Raw genomic sequence first — 18,991 nt, forward strand, 5'->3', positions numbered from 1 at the left:
ACTCAGAAAGACCAACAAGAGAGGTGTGTGTTTTGTCTCAGCCAAGACAGAGTCAAGAAAATCCGTTTCTTGGGCATGCCTTGGAATAAACTAAGTTGGTGGAGTTCTTCCAAGTCTCCCCTCCTGCAAAGCCACTGGAACTCCCTCCCCACTAGAAAGCAGCCAGAGCTCAGGGAACTCATTTTAACGATTCCGGGAGAAGACTGGGACTGGCAGGGTGAGGGATCTGGGCTGGTAGAATTCATTTATGTTCAATTCAGCTCCCCTGGGCAAATAGCCCTGGCATGGGAATCAAGAAATGAGCTTTTTCTGAATTTCTGAAGCCCTTTCTGAGACACTGGAGAGGACTCTGAAAATAATGCCGGCTATCTGGAGTTCACTTTCATTCTGGCTTCTGGTTAAGAGCCAGGATCTGATATTGGGCTCCTGGGGTCCAAATTCCAGCTCTTCAACTTATTAGAAAAGTGAGATATTGTGTAAACTACTTAACCTCTAAGTTTTGGTCCACTGGCCCCCACCACTCTGCAAAATAGGGGTGATGAAAATGTTATTACCTAACCCCATAGGGGATTCATTGGGAGGCTCAAATAAGATAATGCTTATAAAACACCAAGTACAATGCCTTGGTGTTGTACCCAATAAATGTTAGCTGCATTACTGTACTCACTTAGGGCAACTGATCCCAACCCAGGTGTTAGTTACTCGTTTGCAAAACAGTGACTAAAACCATGGGCTGCTAGGGAACTTTATAGCACTGGCATGCTGTGATCCTGTACACACTGGGCATTGAGCCATCATTGTGGTCGTGGCAGCAGCAGTAGTACTGTTTGTGTGTGACAATCTGTGTGTATTTTGGGGAAGAGGTAATAAGAAATGTGGGAATATGGGTAACTTAAGATTCTTGAGTGCCTATTGCATGTCTGGTGGATACTAGGTGTTTTACATGCACTAACTTACGTAATTCTTACAACAACTAGGGAAGTAAACAGTATTATCTCTACCCTAAAGATGAAGTTCAGACAGGTTAACTCAATGCCCTAAGTCACAGTTATGAAGTGGCAAGGCTAGGGTTAGATTTCTAACTCTTCTTACTACTTACAGGCTATGGAGGAACTTCTACAAGCACAGAAGCTATCATTGAAAGCACAATCAAGTCCATATTTTAATGTTACAAGATTTCAAAAGGAGGAAGACAGCAAATTCATACAGGAAAATCCAGAAGGCCAGCATGGAGGAGATAGCAATTTAGGAGGGGCATTCCACTAACAGAAATTACAGCCAAAACAATGGCCATTCCTGGTAGAGACAAACTGCATGGATGAAGACCCAAATGTGGCCAGGCACGGTGGCTCACGCCTGTAATCCCAGCACTTTAGGAGGCCGAGGCGGGCGGATCACGAGGTCAGGAGATCGAGACCATCCTGGCTAACACGGTGAAACCACATCTCTACTAAAAATACAAAAAATTAGCCAGGCGTGGTGGCAGGCGCCTATAGTCACAGCTACTCAGAAGGCTGAGGCAGGAGAATGGCGTGAACTCGGGAGGTGGAGCTTGCAGTGAGCCAAGATCACACCACTGCACTCCAGCCTGGGCAACAGAGCAAGACTCTGTGTCCAAAAAAAAAAAAAAAAAAAAAAAAACACGACCCAAATGTGTGAAACTGTGAGTCATGTTCAGGGGGCATCAAAGAGCCCCTTCAACAGTAGGTGTATGTTGTAAAGGAGGAGGTGAGAGAACGCTGGAAAAGTCAGGATTGGACTATGGAGAACCCTGAGGGACAGCTCAGGGCAGGGAGCCTTGAAGGTGGGAAGGAAATAGCATTAGCAGCTGGGAAGAGCCAAAGGCCAGCCCCCAATCAGAACCTGCAGGAAAGGGTTAGTGCTGTGCCTGGGGTAGTTCCTACCTAGAAGACAGAACCTGAGACTTAACAGCTGACAGATACACCAAGCCAGCGGTGCCTATTTCTCCACAGCTGACATGAAGTAAAACACTCACTACAGGAGTGCAAGGGGACTTCATTCCACAGGGGTCCATTTATTTAGCCACCCCCTAAGTCTGATTGACAATCCCAAGTCCCAGAGCACTTCCATCTATTAGAGGCCAGATAACTTAGTGCTTAACATTTTGTTTTTGGCATCGGACACAAGCTCTTGTTCTATTAAAAACTGTGTAACCTGGATACATTACTTAGCATCTCTAAGCCTCAGTTTCCTTAACTCTAAATTGGAGGTGATAAGGTTCTCATACGTGGAATTTTTGCGAGGATTAAATGAGATAATGCATCAGAACAGGCTAACACAGCCCTGGCTTACATTATAGCCCAATAATGTTCACTAGAATTCACTAGTGGTGGTGTTACTCATTGTGGATATAAGAGAGAAGCACCTGGAAACTTGGGGAAGTATGGATGCTACAGATAAATCCAGAGAAAGAGCTGGAATGGAGCTCAGGGATCACTGAACCCCTCAGCCAGGGCCCAACAAGAGAAGATTAATGAGTTGGTGTCTCAGAGATCCCAGGGGAAAAAAAAAAAAAAGGAATGCGGACCCAATCAATCAGGGAAGCTCCCCACAATCCTTGGTGAGAAAGCCCACAAACCAGGTCTAACATGTGGCTCTGCCTTTTACTGACTGAGTGAATTCAAGCAAGTTATTTCACCTCCCCCACTTCGGTTTCCCCATCTGGTAAATGGGGACAGTAATCCCTGCCTGTACACCTGTTGTGAGAACTGAATGAGATGACCTCTGTAGGGCATTGAGGACCCTGCTGGCACATGGGAAACTCTCCTTAAATGGTATCTACTATAATTCTTTTAAATTGAAGGTCAGGCAAGATAGGATGGGCAGATAAGAGTAGGGAGGTGTATCAGTCCATTTTCATGCTGCTGAGACTGAGTAATTTATAAAGGAAAGAGGTTTAATTGACTCACAGTTCCACGTGGCTAGGGGAGCCTCACAATCATGGTGGAAGATGAAAGAAGAGCAAAGGGAACATCTTACGTGGCAGCCTTACATGGCATCTTACATGGCAAAGAGATAATGAGAACCAAGTGAAAGGGGTTTCCCCTGATAAAACCATCAGAACTCATGAGACTTATTCACTACCATGGGAACAGTACAGGGGAAACCACCCCGTGATTCAATTATCTCCCACCAGGTTCCTCCCACATGTGGGAATTATGGGAGCTAAAATTCAAGATAAGATTTGAGTGGGGACACAGCCAAACCATATTGTGTCCGAAATTGGCGGGTTCTTGGTCTTGCTGACTTCAAGAATGAAGCCACGGACCCTCGCGGTGAGTGTTACAGTTTTTAAAGATGGTGTGTCTGGAGTGTCTTCCTTCTGGTGGGTTCGCGGTCTCGCTGGCTTCAGGAGTGAAGCTGCAGACCTTTGCAGTGAGTGTTACAGTTTTTAAAGGTGGTGCATCTGGAGTTGTTCATCCCTCCTGGTGGGTTCATGGTCTCGCTGGCTTCAGGAGTGAAGCTGCAGACCTTCATGGTGAGTGTTACAGCTCATAAAGGCGGCATGGACCCAAAGAGTGAGCAGCAGCAAGATTTAGTGCGAAGAGCGAAAGAACAAAGCTTCCACAGTGTGGAAGGGGACCCCAGCAGGTTGCCACTGCTGGCTGGGGCAGCCTGCTTTTATTCCCTTATCTGACCCCACCCACATCCTGCTGATTGGTCCATTTTGACAGAGTGCTGATTGGTGCATTTACAATCCTTTAGTTGGACACAAAAGTTCTCCAAGTCCCCACTAGGTTAGCTAGACACTGAGCACTGATTGGTGCATCCACAAACCCCAAGCTAGATACAGAGTGCTGATTGGTACATATACAATCCTCCAGCTAGACATAAAAGTTCTCCAAGTCCCCACCTGACTCAGGAGCCCAGCTGGCTTTGCCTAGTGGATCCCACACTGGGCCGCGTGCAGAGCTGCCCTCCGGTCCCGCGCCTGCACTCCTCAGCCCTTGGGCAGTTGATGGGACCGGGCACCACAGGGCCACGCGGGAGCCCACGGCAGGGGCGGGGAGGGGGGGATCTCGGGCATGGTGGGCTGCAGGTCCCGAGCTCTGCCCCACAGGGAAGTGGCTGAGGCCCAGCAAGAATTGGAGCTCGGCGCAGGCAGGCCAGCAGTGCTGGGGGACCCGGCGCCCCCTCCGCAGCTGCTGGCCCGGATGCTAAGCCCCTCACTGCCCAGGGCCTGTGACGCAGGCCGGCCGCTCCGAGTGTGGGCCCACTGAGCCCGTGCCCACCCGGAACTCGCGCTGGCCCACGAGCGCCGGCACAGCCCCGGTTCCCACCTGCGCCTCTCTCTCCACCCCTCCCCGCAAGCAGAGGGAGCCGGCTCTGGCATCGGCCAGCCCAGAGAGGGGCTCCCACAGTGCAGCTGCGGGCTGAAGGGCTCCTCAAGCATGGCCAGAGTGGTTGCAGAGGCCGAGGAGGCCCCCAGAGCGAGCAAGGGTTGCTAGCACATTGTCACCTCTCAATATCAGGACGGTACACCAAACAAAAGCAGCAGTTTGACCAAGTCTACACATCGAAATTAGACTGTGTTTGGGAATCAGAGACCTGGATTTAAGTCTAGATCTGTTGATAAACAACTGAGTGACTTTGGATCCTCAGCTCCTCCTGTCTGAAAGACAGTTTCAAAGCATCCTGGCCTAACTCACAGAAGGGCTATTGTTTGGGTTCAGAAAGGAAGTGGGCAGGAAGATGCATTGTAATTTATAAAGCTCTGCCTGCAAGAGCTGGGTTTCTCTCACTCTCTGGACTGAGAAATGCTTGAGGCTAAGACTGAGTCTCTTCTTGAAATCGCCCCTCCCTGGTACAGTAGCTGGCATGGCATGCATGCCACCACTCTGTGGATGGGAACCACACTGTACCCACTCACCCTTGGGAATGCCTCAGACTCTGACTACCCAAGGGATGAAGACCTTCCCCTCTAGCTGACCCAGTTCTACTGGAAACAACCTTTGCCCTGGCAAAAGACAGAGGCCCCAGAGGGAGCCATGGTATTTGGGGGTAGACCCTTTGCTGAATGGTTGGGCCTGGGTTACAAGGATAGGGAGGAAAGAATGAAAAATGGAATCTGCCCCAGAGAGATTGGGACCAGTGGTTTCCAAGTAAAGCCACAGTGCTCTCACATACACACAGATACACTTGGAATGGATATTGAAGTCTTAATATAGACTGCCCACATGCCTGTTCCCAAGTGCTGTCAGCAAAATGCTGTCTCTGTTTCCCTCCCAGAGCATATTTTGGAAGCTTAGGACAAGGGCACCATCTGGACTTCCCTGCAGTACAGTGAGAGTAATTTGGCTTTCCCTCCTTCTGTCTCCTTTCCCCACTGTCACCCCCAACTCACCTTTCAGTCACAGGACCAAAGGTCCTTCTGTAAAACAAAATCCACTAGGAGAGAAAAGAAGCAGCTGCATCCTGCACAGAAGTGACATTGAATGACCACACAGGGTGCAGCAGGAAGGATGTTCTAACCCAAGGTCTTTTTTTTTTTTTGCTTGCTCAGCAGAAATGTGTAGCACAAGAACCTATCAATCATTCTTCCAATTTACAGATAAGGAAACTGACTTTCCTAGCCACAGCCCTCCATCTGGGCAGTACACACACATATATACCACAAGGGCTGTTTTAAAATGGGTAGGAGGTATTTGGGATTGACATCATGATGGAAGTACTGCAAGCAATTAGTGGGAGTGGTGCAAAGGTTCTAAAGGCCCTGCAAGCAAGGGGCAATCACACACAATGAAGACTTGCTCAGACCCCACTGTCCATTGACCTCTAGCAACACTGTCTGGGGAGCAGGGGGAGAGCTGGATTCTGAGATTTAACTTGGCCCAAAAGCCCTTCCATCAGAAGTCACAATTCCTTCTTCAATGTGGTGCGTTCCTGCGGCTCCCTCCCTCCTGTGTGGCATGTAAGAGCCCGTAAAACAGATCTCATTGTCCTCTGGCATTTGGCTTCATTTCAAATTGCAGCAATGGGCTGGAATCAATATGACTGTCCCTGGATTGCTCAAATTAGTTCCTGAATCATTGCTTTTATACTTTTCCACATAAATGTGGGTACTTTCTTGGTATTTGGTTTTTCTTGCCATTTATTTTCCAATAATTGGATGAAATGTGTCTTGTTTCTTGGAATAAGCTAATACTTTCCCGTGCTCACCAAAAGTTGTTTTGTGCTCATTACTCGTCTTTTATAATCTTCTTGGATGCTTTTCCGATTTTTCAGAAGCCTGTGTTGGGATCTCCTATTCCCTGCAATCTGAATTGATACATCATTTTCTTATTTGCTTTTTTATTAAAAAAAATCACTAAATAATTTGTGGTGCCTTGTATAGTTAAAATATTAATAGACAGATATTCAAATTACTTTTAACTTGTCAAGTACTGGCACATGACAGAGGTTATTAAATTTGGGTGATTTGATTCCAGGGTTAGGAATACCTGGCTCACCAAGAACCTAGGCAGGCTCTGGAAGGGCAAGAATAGGGGAAAGTTGGCAGGCAGTTGGTAATGTGATTTCTGGAAGAATCAGACACCACATTGAGAAAAGGCGCTATAGTAAAGGGTCACTTCCCTCTAGAGTTTTCAATTGAGTGTCAGAAACAAACCTGCTGTCATCAACATTCCCTACCCCTGCACATACAACCCCCTTCCCCATCTTCAAACTTTGGATGACTTTCCACTGTTCTGAGGATAAAGACAATATTTTTACCAGGGTCTCCAAGACTGAATGTGGTCTGTCCTTACCTTTTTCTCCTGGGTCAGCCTACCTCATTCCCCTTCCCTTCTGGGCTCCAGCCTCTTCCTCTTACACGTGGTCTTCCATGGTGCTACAGGACACTTGCATATGTGCCTCCTACTGGCTCTAAGGTCTTCCCTCTTTTCATCTCCTCATGCCCAGCACAGTGCTTGGCACATGGGAAACACATACGGGTTTGTTGGAAGAATCAATGAGTGAAGGTTTGAGATATTTTGTTTTGTTTGGATTTGGTGTGATTTGACCTAAGCACGATCAAATGAAGAAACCAGAAGTCACAAAGTGGCTGCCAGGAGACCCTGGGACTAAGCTGCACATTCATTTTGGCCGTGGTCTTTGCCTAGCCTTCTTCTCTGTTGAGACAAGCAGCCTGGTCCCGTAGTCATCCATTTGCAACCCCAGGCATAAATATGCTGCCTACTGAAACTTTGGTTTAAATATTTGGTTTCAATTCTACATACAGTCGCATACCACCCAACATTTCCTTCAATGACAGGCTGCCTATGTGACAGTGGTCCCCTAAGACTACAATATCGTATTTTGATTGAGCCTTTTCTACGTTTAGATACACAAATACTTACCGCTGTGTACAATACAATTGCCTACGGTATTCAGTACGGTAACATGCTGTGCAGGTTTGTAGCCTAGGAGCAATAGGCTATACCATATACCATCTAGGTTTATATAAGTACACTCTATGATGTTCACACAATGACAAAATCACCTAATAACACATTTCTCAGAATGCATCCTGGTTTTTAAGCAACATGTGACTATAACTTGACTTTGATGGAAACTCAAGAGGCAACATCCTATATTTCCCATCAGTGTTTTAGAAGAATGACAAAACCCTGTCCTGAAAATCTCCATGTTTTCCTGATAAAGACCCTGAGGTCTAAAAGGGGGCAGTGACTCACCGAGCACACCTACCTACTGAGCGGCAGAGCTGTCATTCAAACTCAGCCCCTTTGACTCCCAGCCCTGTGCTCTTTCTAATATTCATCCCCCACAGTCAATCCACTGCGGGTTTAATGGCTTTGGAATAAACCAGTGTGTGTTTCTGCTTATTAAGTATCATACTTTATGCAATTAATGTGTACAAAACCAAGCCTAGTTTTGTGAACAGTTTATCCAAATTGCTGTGCAGCTTCATTTATGAGAGGAGAGAAAACCCTCCTCTCTTATCTAATAGATGTTATGTGTCTATTTTCCATGAATATATCAGTTAGGACAGTAGCCACCTAAAGTGACTCTTCTGAATTAACCCTGAGTGAATAAGAGGGCTTTGGCAAGCAGTGTGTGAGGATTCAGTCTTTCCTTCCTCCGGGATGGGGACTAACTGTGAAGTGAGCTAGAAAAGTCTTCTCCGTCAACCCCTTGGTGTGCATCTACTGCAGGTACTGAAAGTCATTGCCCCTGGATATTTGACAAATCACATTCCTCTTCAATTTAGTTATATCTATACCAGTGAAGCTATAAACCTTTATGAATAACTATAAGAGGATAAAACCTCGCATTGTGGTCTCCTGAAATATCATTCAGTCACATTGCCCTCTGGACACCACATTGCTGAAGCTTTCAGAGCCTTTCTCAGCATCACAGAGACATGCTTTGGCCTAAATTGTCTCATGATCATCTAGAAGCTGTCTTCCTTGTTCACTCCAGAGCTCAGACCTCAGGTAAAAGACATCCCAGGCATCAGGTTGAAGCATTAGATTCTATTTTTTTTTTTTTGTATAGTTCATCCATTTAAGTGAGAAGTAATTCCACTAAAATGGATGTTAATTTGGTTAGCTCTATCTAAATATAGGTACTCCATATTGAGATGTTCATGTCCCTTTTTTTCTACTTCATTCAATTGATGTGCTAGATCACATTGGAAGATTTCTCCAGCATTGATTTACCCTTAACTCCTGATATGAGCCCTACTTCATTGTAATAAATTATTTTTAATGCTGTTTTCCACTAGCTAGTATTAATTTTGGCTTTTTGCATATATGATCGTAAAAGACACTGGCCTATTTTCCCCTCAAATATCTGCTGGAATATACTTGTAAACCCATCTAGACCAACGCTTTTTTGTGGGTAGGAGATGACCAAAAATAATTCTTGCCTTAACTCAAATGAACTACATAACATTAAATCTCTACAATAATTAAAACAAAGCAAGCCTTTATTAATACTATTTATGTGGGCTCTGGAATGACTTAATATTTAACAAAAATGCCCTACACATACCAGTACAGTGGTTCTCATGGGACAAACTCTTCCACAGAAATAGCAACAATCCTAAAAGAGAAAAGGTATATAGTATGAGACATGTTCAGAGACATGTTCAGTATATCTATTTTCATAATACAAGAATACGAGCTACAGAAAGAAAAGACTGGAAAAATCTTCTTGGTTGTCATCTGACAATAAGATAAAGTAAGCTACAAATGTGAATAATATATGGACTCTCAAGAAATACAGTCCCAAAGTGTGAATGGCCTGACTTTGTTGTTATCTATGGAACTTAACACGTCACTTCATCATTCTAGGGCCTCTCCCTTTATCAGAGCCCCAGCAGCCAGACATTTCTAATAATAATCATTGCAACTCCCACTTAATGAGGGCTTACTTTGTGCCAGGCACTGCATTTGAAGCCTCCTTTATCCCATGTACACCTGAGCTCATTTACATGTTTTGGCTCATTTAATCAGCACGATTATTTGAGTGGTTATGTTGTCATCACAGTTTTGCCTGTGAAGAAATTGAAGTTCAAAGAGACCAAAAGACCCAGGACTTGGAGCCAGAGCCAAACTCTCCTCATCCATGCCCTGTGTTAGGATGAGTTTGAGGTCGTAGGAGCATGGGGAGGAAATAGGCTTAACTAAAATCAGCAGAGGTTTCAAAAGGACCTGCAGACCTCATCTTTAATTCTTGGATGGTGGCAGCCACTGCCTACAAGTCACTTCTGGGAGGATCTAGACGTCGTTGCAGGAGGCTCATCCCACTCGGGCTTTCAGCAGCTTCTTTAATAAGAAGTGGAAGGGATACAGATGCTCTGGGGAAAGGATCATAGAAGAAAAGTTGGCTTCTAGAAACAGCTATTTCAGAATGTTTCAGGGAAAAAAAAAAAAGCATCACGGAACTTCCCTGACTCTTTATGTGTGTTATCTCATCTGTTTATCTTGTTTACTTATACCCTGCCAAGTTCCTGAAAGACTGTGTCATTGATTATCTTGTTTCACTCTCATGACAATTCTTAGATAGATGCATCCCTATATTACGGATAAAAAAATAATCAGAGGGGATAAGTAGCCCCATGTTACTTGGACAGAAGAGGTATCTGACTAGGCTCAAGGTCTTGCATTTTCCAGCATGATCCTGCACCCAAATATATCACTCTACATTTGTGCAAACTCCCATACAACTTGATGGAAAACATGCTTTAAAATCCAAGTTTTGTTATCTTTTGGGGGAAAATAATTACATTTCATGCTGGTTTTCTATGTTGGTGTGATAGCCAGACCACATTTGGGGATCTTCTGTCAATGAAACTATGGAAAATTCTTTTTATTTTTAGCCATAATTGCATTCCATAGCCTACAATGCAGAAAATCTCATCACCGGCCAGGCCCATGATAATTACCAAACCATAGGGTGAGAGTGTGGTGGTTGGTAAACATCAAACTGTGTTCTTCTCTGCAGACTGTGTGTGCTCTTATGCATAAAGACAAACTTGTTAATGACTTTCTATAAATAAGTTCTAGCTTATAATTGTTCCAGCAACAGCTGCTGAAATGTGATCTCCCCTCAAATACAGAACACCTTTCCTTTTCTCTTTACTTTCTTGTAGAAAGAAATTATTTGCATACGCTAAAGTGAAATGAATAGTCACTGTCACTTTTTGTCTGTGTGACCTCAGAAGAGGTGCTTAACCTCTCTGTGCCTTAATGTCTTCGCTTCACCTATTTTAGGAACAAACGTGGCAATATGGGTGAGCTCTTTTAGGCTATGGAATATACAGCATTCATCTCTGGACTTCTGGGATCTGGCATAGGGTGGGCATTTGGGACCTATACGTTGGCTAGAATTCAGCTCATTTGAGTTTAATATGCCTTGAAAAGTTTAAAGGACTGTATAAAGGTGACAATAGTAATCATCATCATTTAAAGGAAAGGGAGAGCTTAATGCTTAGGTTCTCTCAACATGTATTTTCCTCCTATCTGTATAGAACATTTACCGGAAAATATATGCCTGGAAGTTCTTTATTCATCTCCCAAATTTAAACTAGCAGGGGTCAGAAAAGTACAGTCACAGACCAAATCTAGCCTATGCTGTGTTTCTGTAGCTTTACTGGAACCCAGCCACGCCCATTCTTTTATATTTTGTCCATGACTGCTTTCATATTATAAAAGCAGAATTGAGTAGTTGTGACAGGTACTATATAGTCGGCATAGGTAAAAATATTTACTATCTGAATCTTTACAGGAAAAAGTCTGCTGACCTTTGAATTACAGCATGAGGCATTCAGAATGCATTTCTCTTTAAAAGTTCTCACTTCATTCAGTGTCTGGAACACAGTGGGTGCTCCCCAACAGGTGACACCTTCCTCAAGTTTCCTTGGGAGAACAGACTCAATGTCGGATCCACAAAGGAGAACTGCACATACCTAACCCCTATTTCTACAGAAGCTGAAGGCTGTATTATCTATTGCTTGTATAATAAATATTGCATAACAACAACAATAGTAGCTTATCATGGAATGCTTACTGCATGGCCGGGCCTTGGCCTAAGTGCTTTTTTATATTCGGTTTTATAGAATCATCACACAGTGCTATGAGTATTAGTTATGAATTCTTATTACTATCCCTGTTATAGATGAGAGACTTGCTCACGTAATGGTACCCAAGGGTGAAACCAGGCTTTGTGACCCACACAGCCCAATGTGATACTCAGTGTCTTGGTTCCCATTAGAGATACCCTTTGGAATTCCAGACTGTTCTTTAACCAGCTCAGCCAAGTGCCTTGTTCTCTCTGTCCCTTGGGACATCACACTTCATTGTACAATAGACAGCCTGCATTGCTTCATTCATTAACAATTATTTCTGCCTTGATATAGTTAATATGTACCAGGTATAGATGTCACAGGGGCCAATAAGATAGAGCCCGTGCCTGGATGAAGCCTAAAGTCTAGTGAAAGAGGTGAGCATTCGTCAGTCACACAACAAATGTCAACATAAAACTGTGATATGTATTTTGAAAAGTACAGAGTGCCATGAGAGTGGATCATGGGGATCTCCCTCAACAGGTGACCCTTGAGCTGAGATACAAAGGAGTTCATAAGTAGGAGTCAAACAGTGAAGGGAGGGAAGTTTATTCCCTCCCTTCTCTGTTTAAGGGAAGGGAAGCATAAGAAACAGAATAAGCACATGTTCTAGGAAAGGAAGAAGCCCAGTACATAAGGGAGGCTGAAACAAAGACACTGAGCAGAGCACAGAAAACAAGTACACATGGTTAGAAAAGCCAGGGGCCCCAGATGTGCATCTTTATGTTACAGGCAAGGGGAAGCCACTGAGGTGTTTAAGCAGGGGTAAAGTGATAACATTGTCACTGTGAACGCCATGTGTGGTCTTCGGTTCCAAGGCTGCTCTTTTGCGTTCACAAAAGGGCTTCTGCTAATGGAGCATCATGCTGAGAAAGGTGATCTAAGGTCTGAGAACACAGCCTGTTGCCCTCCTGAGGCATGAGGGGTGAGTGAGCAGCCCCCGGCACACCCTAGTGCATCACCTTGCTACCACAAAATGAAAACTCTGAGACCTGTGCAACTGAAGCTGCTCCCAGCTTAACCTATGACAAGTGTGGCTCGTGTCAACTTGGAAGACTGCTTGCAGCAGGTCTGCTTATTTAACACAGAGGAGTACTTGTCTGTTAGCGTGAAAGCTGAGTTACTGGTCACCAAAGGCCAATGGTTTTCAGGCTTCCACTTCAATTAAGTGCATAGGTCCTAAGAAAATTCTAGGACATAAGTGAAATTCTTCGTTACCCTTACGATGGAATCAAGACCCCCTACCTTGGCCTGCCAAGCTCTGTATGGTCTTCTCCTGCCTTCCAATACAATTTCTCCTCATATCACCCTCCCTTACTTAGGAGTTGTTCAATAAACACATGTTGAATGATTGGATCTATGAATGACTATATAATCATGGGCAAGATATAGCTCCTCTTTGATCCTCATTTTCTTCATTTTTAAAAGTCATGGGCTGAGAACTAAGACCTTGATTTTCTCTAAGACCACTTCTAAGACTCTATGAGATGCGGAATTGGTATTCATTCAGCAAATGCTTGCCAACATCTCCTCTGAGCCAAATCCCATCACCAGGGATCTGATGATGGATATCCATGCCCTTGAGATGTTTACCCAAAAGTAGACACAGACTCAAAGACAATAGTTTCAAAATAGCATGTGCTTGAGTATGAACTCAAATAGTCACAGGAACTGGGCACAATCCCAGCTCTGCCACTATCTCTCAGAGGCTTGGTGTCCCCATGACTCAAATGGAAATAATGGCACTAACTCATAGAAGTTTTCAAGAATTAAATGAGTTGTTTCTGCTGGCATCGTCTCTCGCACAAAGAGGTGCCCGACAAATGTTGGTAATGATCATCAAAAGTGGTGATGATGACTAACTTTGACAATGATATTCAGCACTCATGTGACTGTACTGGGCATCTATGGTTTACATCTGTTCTGATCACCCAGTACTCATCCCATTTTGGTTGCAAAGTATTTTGAATTTTGATTAGTCAGAGTTCTCCAGACAAACAGAATCAGTAGGCTATATACACAGATATATAAGAGGAGATTTATTGTGGGAATTGGCTCACAATTATGGAAGCCAAGAAGTCCCACAATATGCAGTCTGCAAGCTGGAGAACCAGGAGGTACTGATGGTGTAATACCCAATCCCAAACCATAGGGAGAGAGGTGGTCGCTAGTGTAAGTCCCAGAGTCTAAAATCTGAAGACCCAAGAACCAGGAGCTCTGATGTCCAGGGGTGAAAAAAGAGGGATGTCCCAGCTCAAGGAAGAGAGAATCCTCCACCTTTGTATTCTATTCATACCTGCAATAGATTGGATGTTGCCCATCCTCGCTGATAAGGCCAGATCTTCTTTACTCAGCCTACTGATTCAAATGCTAATATCTTCTAGAAGCACCTTCACAGGCACACCCAGAAATAATGTTTTTCCTGCTGTCTGGGCATCCCTTTGCCCAGTCAAGTTGCGTATAAAATTAACCATCACAAACTTGCCTCCTGGATGAGAGCATCATGAGAGCAGAGAGGAGCTGCACTTGGTGTTCAGAGACAGTGTTTCATGGAAGGTGTCCTGGAGAAGATAAGACACAGAGAATAGTTGCAAAATAGCATGTGCTTCAGTGTGAACTCAAATAGTTGTAGGAACTGGGCACAATCCCAGCTGAACTATGAGGTAAAGACGGGTAGGCAAGGCTTCCTCAGTCCCCACTTTGCCCTCCTCTACACCAGAGATCTTTCAAAAACGCACATCAGATCATTTGGTTTCTTATTTAACACCTGTGACTTCCTATTGTGTTTGGAATAACATCAAAGCTCCTCACCATGGTCTACAAAGCCTTACACGAACTGGCCCCATCTTGAGCCACCTTCATCCTTTCCCAGCCCCCATTCCTAGCCGCTTGTCCCTATCTCAGGCTCTTTGCATTGGCCGTGTTCTCTACAAGTGATATGCCTCCCTCTGATCTTCCCATACCTGGCTCCTGGTCATCAGAATTCAGCTCAAATGTTAGCCTACCCAAAGACTTTTCACCAACCATATTACAGAATGTTGCTCCCACTTCTGCATCCTTGCCCTCATTCTTTCCACTACTGCCTTTCAATTTGTAAGTCAAAATCTAGTTTTGTTTCCTTCAAAGCTATCTTTGCTGCCATCTGAAACTATCTCTAGGAAGGAGGACAAAGACCTTCTCAGTCTTATTCCAATTGACCTCAGCACATAGTTGGCCCTCAAAGATTTTTTGAACAAACGAATTCCAGGCCCATGTAAAGGATTGAGGTGAGGTGGCCTTTCTGAGATGAGAAGACAAGTCATATTAGAGATCATGGAGGACTTAGATATAGAGAATGCACTGGATCATGGCACCGGCCATGTGGGAGCATCATGACAAGACTGGTAGTATTCTCCTTGGCAGACTGCCTGCCATTTCTCAGTCTTGCATTTCCAGGAAGCTTCTCTAGGAGGATACTCACCTAAAACTAATTTAAAAAATCAAGATTATAAAATAATTTCCAGGAATCCAGGTTTAGCCCTTTCACATGGTAATGCCAACTGAACTAGCAGAAGCCCTCAAGGCATCTCTTTAATGAATATCTTAAATTCTTGAACTTGAACTTGGTGTTTAATTAGCATGTCATCATTAGCCCCCGAAGAGTTTGCTCTCATTGTCCCTGCAGTCTTAGTCAAATCATGTACTTGCTCAGACAGTTGAACAATCACTTATTGATCATCTGTTTCACATCAGACACTCTGATTACTCTGCATAAGCCTTAAAGTTGGGGTTCAGTTAAGGTATAGCTTAGGGACCATCATCTAAGTTATTCAAAATTCAGACTTTCTATGGTTGAGATTTAAAAGTGTTATCTATAAATGGCAAAAAGAAATCCACAGGCATCACTTTCAGAACTCATCTGCCAATCTGATACTCTGTCCCTAGCAGGATGTGATTTGCACATTGCTGCTCCCCAAGCCCAAAGTCATGGTAGGAAAAGCAGTGAACACTGCTTTTCTCCAGACCCACCTGGACCCATGCATGTTGTGAGTGGTTAGTGGGTATTGGGTTGGCATTATTGTGCCTGGCTAGGGAAGAGCAAAGGCAACAGCTGCAGGAACTGTGATCACCACCAACAAAGACCAGGAAGGCAGTAGCAAGGAAGCAGCACTTTTTCATGGTTAAGCCCTGCTGTTGGTGCATGAACTGGTACAGGTCCCAGGTTATCTTTGATGCCCAAACTGTGTTCTTACAGCTGAGAACAAAAAGCCTGGTGACTGTCAAGCTGTCTCCTGGGCTCTTCTGTTGCTCCTAGATGTTCTGTTGCCTGGGGAATCTCCTGGTGCCTCTTCAGCACACAAACATACACATTCTATAAACTGCAAAGGCCTATAGAGCACATCTCTGCCTTAATAACCATCATCTGAAATTAAATACCCCCCAACCCCCACCTCTATTTTCTCCTGGCTCCAATCTGCCCTCTTACAGTCCATGCTGATTATCTCATTCCCCTGCTCAAAGCCTTTCTATTGCTGACATTCCAGGGGTCCTGTGATCTGGACTCAGCCTGTTTTCCAACATAGGTGATGCGTGTGCTCCTTAACCCACCCAAACTGAAGTGGAGAAGGGGTAAACAGCCAGACAAGCAGGACTCTGCTCACCAGCCAACAGTATCTGCTATAGCAGCACTTCTGAAACTTTAGCGTGCATCCAAATCACTAGGAATTTGAGAAAATACAGATCTTGATTCAGGAGACCTGGGATGGGGCTCCTGATTCTGCATTTCTAACAAGCTCCTAGATGCTGCGGCTGCTGCTGATCTCTAGAGCACACACTGAATAGCCAAGCACTATGTCATCTTATTAACATCTGACTGGAGGTCAGAAAGAAAATGCTCAAAACTCATATTCAAAATAGCTTTATTTCTAGAATGTATTAGCTATAAATTCACCAGTTTTGTAAAGCAAAAGATCAATTTCATGTGGTTCAACCTAACACAATAGATAGTCCATCAACAACTACTAATAGAAACCAAAGCTCCTGATATCAGAATCCTAGCCAACTCACCTTGGAATAGAGAGGAGGTATGACTTCAGATCAAAGTTTTAAATGTGTTAACTCAAGCTTAAAGCACAGCCTCAGCCCTGTACTTGCCAGCTCCTTTCTTACAGTTCCTGGCTCCCAAAAGAACCCCACCCTGTGAGGCAGCCCATGGCCCAGGAGACTTCTTCCTGCCTTTTTCTGACTTGCGAGCTGGACAGAAGGATCACTCCACTGGATTGCCTTTCACGTCCCTGCTCTGGTGTTCAAAACATGCTGTAACTTCAAGGCAGGTCTGGAAGCACTGGTACATCCCCTGACAGTTTTGTCGGTCACCTGTATCAGTGGGAAGAACTTAGCAGATGGCAGGGTGTGTTTTGTTCTCATTGGAAGCTTGCTCAGCACTGGAAGGGAGGTGTGTGAGTGTGTGAGAACCCCCCAGTCCCTGGTTCTTCCACCACCTGGCAACATTTCTCCACCTGCAGAAAGTCCTGGTTGTGTGGGGGTACAAGGGAGAGGGGATTAAAAGTCCTGCGGAGGCAGAGCAACCCCTGGCCTGCGGTTGACTTTCTGATGACAGAGTAGCTACTGTAGAGTCATCCATCTCCACTGGCAAAACTCATAGGTGAAAAAGTAATAAGCAAATAGAATATTTCAAGAGCAGCAGTAACACGTGCTCTCTTCATGAGAAGTTCCACTACACCTCAGGAGGCTCAGGATATTCTCAGCTTCAAGGTACTGTCCATCTGATTTAGGCATTGATGGAATATTAATGTTCATTGATTATGTTCCACTTGTTCTCAAGTGCAACTTCTCTCTAGCTGGTAAGCTTTTGATGAATACAAGTATCATCCCAAATCAATTAAATCAGAATGTGAGAAGGCATAGACAGGCACAGGTGGGCTTTAAAAACACCCAGGTGATCTGGATGCGCAGTGAAGGTCACAAACCACTGGGTTAGATATGGTTTCTTTTTCTCAAAGTTCAAGGAAATCATCTTTTTTGATCATCACATTTCTCAACTTCTAAAACTTCACCTTTTTTAATGCAATTCAAGATATTGGCAATAATGAGTACTCTGTTACACTTTCAGAGTCACAAATCACTTCTACATGCACTAACTTATTGGATTCTCAAATCAGCCTTGGAAAATGCTAACACCATTACAGAAAGATATATGATGTGCTTGCTGTGACATTGTTTATAGGAGACAAAAAAATGGAAACAACCTGAAAGCCAGCGAGAAGATGGTTAAATATGTTATGGATGTTTGTGCAACTGAGAATTCTATAGTTATTTGGAAAACCTGGGGAGATCTATATGCATTGGCTTAGAAAGATAGCTACAAACTACTTTTAAATTTTAAAAAATCAAGTTCAGAATCATAATTATTAATCATCCCTTTCTATTTTTTAACCCTTACTGTGGACTAGGGAATTCATTATTTTTTATACCCTATGTGTGTTTGTGTGATTTATAAGCACAAAACAAGTAACCACAAGGATGTACACTAAACTGTTAATAGTTGTATGTATAGCGTGGACTAGAATTAGAGGTGGTGGTAGGGGCATCACGTTTTTTACTTCTGTATTTTAATTTGTTAAAAAATTATGCTTGCGGCTGGGCGCAGTGGCTCACACCTGTAATCCCAGCACTTTGGGAGGCCAAGGTGGGTGGATCACGAGATCAGGAGATCGAGACCATCCTGGCTAACACGGTGAAACCCCGTCTCTACTAAAAATACAAAAAATTAGCCTGGCATGGTGACATGCGCCTGTAGTCCTAGCTACTCGGAAGGCTGAGGCAGGAGAATGGCGTGAACCTGGGAGGCGGAGGTTACAGTGAGCTGAAATCGCACCACTGCACTCCAGCCCGGGTGACAGAGCGAGACTCCAACTTAAAAAAAAAAAAATTAGACTTCCATACTGTTAAAAAAAAACTATTTTAAAATCACAGCCCTGAGATGAATTTTAAGGAAAGATCATCATATCAATTTTTCAGAGGAAACAATTGATCCCAGTGATGTGGGGTAACTTGATCATGTGGCTAAAAATTGCTGGAGCATCTGTTTGAACACATATGTATGTTTATACACAATTTTTAAAAATGAATTTAAAAAAATTAACAGGCAAAAGGCTCAACAGGTGAACTGATCCTTATTGAATGAGGAGGAAATAAAGTCCTACACAACCAGATGACCGGGACAGGCTGGTGCATCAGAAGCCTGATCCATCAGCTACTACTGCATCTTGCAGGCTGGCCAGTTTCATCCCAGGTCGTGGCTGACTCAGGACCTAACAGCTCCCTGTTTGCCCCAAGGCTGCGAGGAAGATTTACTGGCTTCGAGTGGCAGCTCTTGGTGCAGCAGGGACAAAACATCCA

At 44.1% G+C, this 18,991-nt stretch overlaps 1 protein-coding gene across 2 annotated transcripts in view; it reads left to right on the forward strand.

Annotated features, from left to right (window-relative positions):
- CA10 (carbonic anhydrase 10) overlaps positions 1-18,991 on the forward strand; it is a 543,036-nt gene that overhangs the window by 500,375 nt on the left and 23,670 nt on the right.

This window comes from Pongo abelii, chromosome 19, assembly GCF_028885655.2.
Source record: "Pongo abelii isolate AG06213 chromosome 19, NHGRI_mPonAbe1-v2.0_pri, whole genome shotgun sequence".
NCBI classification, from domain to species: Eukaryota; Metazoa; Chordata; class Mammalia; order Primates; family Hominidae; genus Pongo; species Pongo abelii.